Below are 7771 nucleotides of genomic sequence, written 5' to 3' on the forward strand. Positions count from 1 at the left end.
AAAAATACAGCACAATTTGGCCAGCACAATCAAAGCTGTTATTTTTGCTTTACGGTTTAGAAATTTGTATTTATGAACATGAGATAGGTACAAATATTGTATTATGTGACAAAAGACTTGATAAAATTGATAAAATGTACATTTTTATTTCTCATGCATATGCATATGAAAAAAAAACATATTTTGTTTCAAAGAAGTGATATAAAGTGACCATAATTTCAGGACCCATTCATTATAGGTATTTACTGTAGAATGTAAAAGTCTGTATTTGATTGCATATCCACTCAGAAAATTCTTTGTTTATTCATGCTTTGTAGCCCTTATTTGAGTTATTGTTTTTGAAGTGTTCTGATTTAATCTTTTAAGCATCTAAAATGCATGGTTGATAGTATTCAGATCTTGAGCTTGATTTGGGCAGTCTGTGATGTTCTACTTTTTTATCATGATGAAATTCTTGTTTGCTTTGGCAATATGATTTGGGTCATTGTCATGTTGCATGGTGAAGATCTGCTCAATAAGTATGGCAGCATCTTCTACATAATCAGACAAGATTTTTCTGGAAACTCAGAATTCATTTAGCTGCTCCCATCAGTAGTTATGTAATCAATATATGGTCCAGTCTTTTACCCCCAAAAGAATATGCACATAACTACAAGGACGAACCACGGTAAAGAGACCACCCTTTACCAAACTGAAGAACACAACCTCATCTGTTAAGCATGGTGGAGGCAATGTCATAGCCTTAACAGTTTTGACCTTGCTGTTCTAAAAATTTTAGAAGGCACTGGAAATAACACACCCCTGTGTACTGGGTGAAACACTTGCATTTTTGCAGCAATGAATGAAGGTTACTTTCTTTAAAAAGAATTGGGAGATAACATGGGAGAAAAGGATGGGCGGTGTTTAGCAGCACTCAGTCCTTTGGAATTTATTTAAATTATAATATTCTCCTTAAAAAGCATTAAACGTATTAAACAACATAATCAAACGCAAGTATTTTCCTTAGCCTCTGAGGAGAATATTAGTCAGGGTTTGTAATGACAGTCATGATACATTGGAGCCCTCTTTACGTGATTAACACATCACTTCAAGAAATTCTATGGACCATTTGAAAGACAGTCCGCAAACCTTGACAGTGTTTTCTTCTATAATGCACTGCTGATTCAGGGATGTTAATCCATGTCTTCATGTATTTATTTCTTTATTTGTTTCACCAGGTTATAAGTTAACCAAAGAGGATCAGTTTAATGAAATGCCAGTTCTTTCACAGCCATGATAATGTGTTTTGTCCTTCTTGATAAGTTCAGATATCTATCACTATAAAGCAAAGGAGGTAGTGAAAGTACTTACAGTGAATTTCAAATTATCTGGGCTAAAACAAAGTGCCATGGGCTGAGGGTGAGAAAAGAGAAACAGCACCCATTATCAGTTAAGGCTGCAGTTGTTCGGCATGAAAATTAAACAATAGAGACTATTGGATGTTTGCAAATACCTAAGGAGTCTAATTCTCATTAAAATGAAATTTTCTAGATTGTTTTTACTAAATTCAATTTACAAAAATGAAACATAATGTAGAAACTTTTGGAAGTTTGCTGACATGCCGTTGAAATTTGAGACACACTTGCGATAGTCATTTTAGCAGAAACCTTAGTTCCCAGTTGCCTAAAAAAATGACCCACATGTGGTCCTCTCTGTAAAACAATATTTACAGTTTTTGACAGTTCCTTAAAAATTAGGTTACAAGGTTTTATGAAAAATGCTTAGGGTACTTATAGTATTAATACTATGAACTAGATTACTAGAAAAAGACATTGGTTTCTGTGTTGTTTTTAAATCTTACTCCATTTAAATTCCTATGGTATTAATGTCAGAAAATTGGTACCTACTGTAACACTCAGAATGCAGACACTGACTGATTTCCACTCAATCTTTTTGGACCAAACTTGAAAATAAAACTTTTAGTGACTGTAGTTCATAATTATTCATAATAATCTAATTTTACCAGGTTTCACTAACCAGTTGGTTAAGAATACATTTTCGTTTACAACAATGAAATGGTAAGGATTCTCATTCCGATGCAACACAGAACATACAGTAAAATGGAGAAAGAATAAAAATAAAAAGGAATATTGGTCATATAGTGGCATCTATTTAGTGTCTGGGATGCTCTTGGTAGAAAAATTAATGAAATTTCAATGTTTAGAATTTAGATGTTAACTTTATATTGTACCATATACTTTCTCTGGATATTTGTTCATCTGTGATATTGAAATTTCCACTCCAATAAGTAACAACTGCTCAAGGTTTCTAAAAAACCTCTAAATTAAATAAAAATAATAGAAGTGGACAATCCTTATATTTTGCACCTGAAATCCAGCAGATTATGCATTGGGTGTGCAGATAACCTCACCGCCTGGGAAGCACCATAGACATGATGCTCAGAACAGGTAGTTTGTTATTAGATTACATGTCCTAAATCAAGTGAAGCCCCTTGTCGTTACATGTTTTGCCAAAATGTGAATCTAATTGGTTCTCAAATGTGAGAAAGGGAACAAGAAATATCCCTCTGAGGAAATTATGATTAAGACATAGGAGAGTACAAACACCAGGTTGGAATGAAATATTTAATTATGAGACCCAAACACTAGACACACAGGTGTAAATTAAATCTGGACATAAATGTGTGGACAACTAGCTTTATTCAAGTGGACACCAAGACACAGGAGCATCGAGATATAGGCAAACGGACCATGTCAGGAAACAAAGAAGAATACTGTAAATGGTCTAGCTAGTCTCCCCATAGGCCTTTTCAGGATGTAGTCACTACTCCTTGTATGAATTTAGACACTCTAGCAGTCTGTCCCCCTACTCTAACAGAGAAGGAAAATTGATCTAACTAAACTAAAACAATCCAAGCAACAAACACAGGGATGGAGATCTTAAAACGCATTAGTAAAAATCCACCCATTTCCTGATGTCAGTGACTACAAGTTCATAAATGTTATTAAAATCATTAACTTTGATAGCTAACAATATGAAGAAAAATAACCATCACTGCTAAGGCTTTGACCTGCAGTACAACTGAAGGTAGAGCATTTTTTTTTAATTTAAAGGCAGTAATGCAGAAATGGATATAAAGATTTTATACCCTAATAGAAAAAAATCTCAGGTGATGAGCATGGATTGAGTACAGTATGTTTAATTATAACAATAGATCATAAAGCAAAGACCGATATCCAGTGTTGAGTGTTGATAATGGACACAGGGGTAAAGATAGTTACAATTATTCAATTATGGGTAACTTTGCAAGAGGAGCTCATAATTACAGATACCTGAAAGAAAATAATAAAATAAAACACTACATTATACTATTTTTGCAGATCATGGATTATACCTTAATAAAAGGTTAAAAAGGTCAGAAGGTTAAAATTTGATTAAATGTTCGGATTTGTGAAAGATCTGTGATTCAGCCATCTTTCCTTGGTACAGTAGCTCTTAGCATGTGGCAAATATTCAGCAATAATTGATTAATATTACCTCCTGGGCTATTTAAAGGTGTTATCTCTTACTAAAGTTGAGCATACACTTTAAAACACAGGCTTGCCTGAGGCCTGGATTGGAATTATTTCACTATTTCTGCCTTTAGCAATGACTGGAGGAACTCAGAGAAATCAATTATAATACAGTAACAAGAGAACAGTCAAGACAGGTTAGCACATAGAAATAAAATTGAAAAATAAAAGATCTTTCAACCCACAGAACAGAAAGTTTTAGAATGTGGTCACCTCCCATTCTATTTGAATAATACATTTTAATATGAAATCTGTCCCACTATTCTAGATGAATAGGACCAGAAAATATACAACTAAAGAATTCATGCCAAGGAACACATTTATTTTCATTATGGAAATAGGAGCTTGAAAAGAATTGGGAATTTGTGCCCAATCTGCCCCAGTCAGCAACTACTGTACCTGTTTAAGAAAGTTATCAAAGTTGTGCACTGTGAAGGCATGTTAAGGCAAACACATCTCAGTGTCATGGTATCTGAAGCATTTGACTGGTGGTACAATAGAAGGAAGGCTGACTTTCTCTGTTGTTAGATCTAACATCAGTAATACGCACTTGGATCAACTAATTTTATACTCTGACACAGCACTAAAATCACAAAATATTCTCAGCATATAAGACATGGGACACGGAACAGGAGATATTGTCTACATATTTCACACCTAATGGTGTGCTTGCTTTTTTTATTTTCACTTTCTCTGAGCACTGCCAAAATTGTTCTATTTGAAACTATGACTTAGACAAGTATAGTGCTAGAAAAACATGATTTACTCTTCCCTTTTTAAATACAGGTCATGAAGACCAGGTAAGGCTTTCTACATTTGCAGTTTCTCTATTGGTAGTGTAAAATTCTGGGTTAGGTATAATATTTCAGGCATTTATGTGAAGGACAACAGAGCTTTCACTGGCCGATTATCAAACTTTATTGGTAAAACAAAAACAAAAACTAGCCGACCAAGCCAGAAGAAGACAAAGAATCAAAATAATGGACAGAGCGCGAGCCTGCATTCTGTCCTCAACCGTCCACACCACACTTTTCCCTGGGTCAGAGATTAAATAAAACTTCACTTGCACCAAACAAATTACCACACACTGAACACTGAACATGTTAACTCAAATATGTCTCACAGTAGTATTCATCCTCTCTATACATTAAAATAGTCACTTGCACATTACCATACTGATATTCTTTTTTAAATACCAAGCAGGACTATCAAGATATCCTGCCATTTTTATTAATAATTTGTAAAATAAGTAAAAGATGCCAAAAAATCATTAATAAATAATCAGGACCTTGACTCTTTTCCTGAATGTTTGAGGGCAGTTGTCATCTACTCTGTTTTAGTCTCACTGAACCCTAACTGTGTCCATAAAATAAATCTCAATCATGCCACTAGATTGTGACAGTAGATGAGATGAGAAAAGAATGGTTGACTCAGTGGCCTGTAAGATTTCCTCTCTAAATAATGAGCCACAATAAACCTTGTCCTAGCTACGTGGGTCCAGCAGAATAAAATATCTCATCTGGCATGGGTCAAGTGCACAGTGGTAAGTTGAAATCTTTTGAGCAAACACCTACCCTTAGGGTGAAAAGAAGATTGGTGACCTCAAGGAGCAAACAATTCTTAACGGTGCTATTATAATTTTGCACAAGTTGGTACAAGAATGTTTTAAGTATAAACCTTGTTGTTTTTAAGTCTGTTATGCACTATTTATTTCTGTTAATTTATTATCTCTGTTGATGATTATTTTACAGTGTGCACATCATGCAATGTACTGTACATTACAAGGCTAACTAGTTTAAGCTTCCTCTCTATCAGCAAACATATTTCTCTACACAGTCAGCTTTTAACCTAAATGAAGGAATACGTTGTTTGAAGATTCTTCTTCTTCATCTGAACCTTATCCCACCTATGCAGTGAAGCAGAACTACACCAAGCAGGGCACATTGATGAGAAAGGGACCCCACTCCTGCTCCTCAAGGAACAGACAATTTAGCCCAGCTAATCATCCTATCAGCCTGTCTATGGGAGGCAGGAGGTAACCAGAGTGCCCGCAAGGACATGGGGAGACAACGTCAGCTCCATACAGAAGCCACTTCAGCCCAGAATCAAATCCAGATCGGCCATTTGTGTCAGGCTTAAAACTCTGAGGAACAAGCACTTAATGACATGTCATTATGCTACCCATGCTGATGGACATAGTGCAGTTTTATTTCATTAACAAAGCTTTTTTGCTGACTAACTACAACCCATAACAACAAAATAATATATGGTAAATAAGACAACTAGAAGCTAGTCCTGGATAAAATGTAAGAAAGGTGATCTGATTTCCAAGGACCTACAGTAAAAGGAACAAGTGTTAGAGAAAAAGGTGAAGTTAGAATGCAATTTCTGGGACTGCACTACTTTTTGATTTTGAAGTAAGAGATATTATCAGAAAAGACAGGCTTTTCACATTTAATTTAATTGCCTAATGCATTTAGAAATAATAACCGATGAAAATGTGCACTTTTATGAATAAAAATGCATATTAAAAATTGTCAAAAAGGAAGAAAAAGGTTTAATTTTCTGTAGTCAATGGACTGCAGTGCTTTCAGTCATATGAATGCAAAGTCTGTTGGTCATAAGGATTGTGGGTAATGGATAGTCACAAACGTTTGCTGATGAAGGAGAAACTGGCATAAATTATCGGGGGTGTATTTAGACCTTTTGCATTGGAAAGACCTTACTGTGTGGCAGATTTCTTAATGTAATCAAGGAATTAGTGTTAAGGTTCAACAGAAATCACTTCTATATGAATCAACAATTCTCTCAGAGCAAATTAGCCATCTAATCCAAACCTCCAGGTGCTGGAATTGGAACAGCTACTGTGACAGTAAATTAGATGTTTCTGTCATAAATGGAGTTCATGTGGGGCTTTAATTGATTCAATTTAAATTAATTGATGATGGAACCCTATAGTCATTCATCTGTGAACACATTAAAATGAGACTATTGTACACATGCTAGTTCTTCATCAGATATACTGCAGAGTGTTTCTGTGAATGTGATACACTAACTTTCAACTGAATCACTGACCAAAGTTATTCATAAATTTTGTAACAAATTCAGATACTGTATGAACGGGATAAGCCAAATTCTTTATGTAAATGCTGTAAACCCATCCTTACCCATGTATCACACAACAGACACCCTTTATTTGAACCTAGATGCACCTTACAGTATCTATTAACCGCCTCATCTCCCATAACCACTCCAGACCACAGGACATAGTGTTCACACAGTCTTGCTTTCTTGCAGATTTGAAATGAAACATCTGCTCTGGTAGATATCATATATGCTCATACAGTATACACAGTACTTATATACTGTACAGTATATTGTGGCACCACACGCGAGGGGCGTGTCCAGTGTGGAGGCGGGGCCCTGCAGGAAGGGCGACGCGCCCCTTTGTCATCACAGCTGCTCTGGCTGATCAAGGCCGAGCTGCCGCTGGGAGGGCTCTTTAAAGGCGCCCTGAGCCCCGCCCCTCCAGGAAGGGGAGGATCTGTGTACCGGAAGTCCCAGAGGGGATTGTACCCGAGCGTGAGACCAGTTTTCTGCTTTTTACCTGTCCCGTCCTGTGTCTGTACCGGGGCAGGCTTACCTTTTCACACGCTTATATTATTTTAGTTTCGGCCTTGCGCTCCCTGCCTGCTCTCCCAGACTGGATCCCGCTATACAGGGCGAGTCCAGTCTGGTCCCCGCCGCCAAGCGGGGTCTCTTTCCAGCCTGGGCGCCGCTTCACATAACGGCGCATTTTTGTATTTTTCCTTTTTCTTTTTGTTTTTTTTTTTCTTTTCGGTTCTTGCTAACCTCACAGACGGGGGGCATCAACGTGTACCTGTGCTCGCCGCGACTCCTCCAAACTGCTGCGCCACTACAATATACAGTATACATTATAAATAGTACTTGTCAAAATGAGAAAACACCATGTACAGAGAGCCTGAGGGAAAGAACAATTAATTTTAAGATCTGATTTGGTATTGTACTGTATCTTACCATACTGTCTTGAGTTTTGCAACTTAAAATAAGAAGCACACATATGTATGTCTCCTAAAATATCTGTAACACAATTTTAAAAGAGCAGACCATTCTATAATCGGTTTTGCATAAATTGTAGGGATTAAATTGACAATCAAGGAACAGTACCCCTATTTCAA

The sequence above is a fragment of the Atractosteus spatula genome, chromosome 15 (genome assembly GCF_055471065.1).
Source record: "Atractosteus spatula isolate fAtrSpa1 chromosome 15, fAtrSpa1.hap1, whole genome shotgun sequence".
Classification (NCBI taxonomy): domain Eukaryota; kingdom Metazoa; phylum Chordata; class Actinopteri; order Semionotiformes; family Lepisosteidae; genus Atractosteus; species Atractosteus spatula.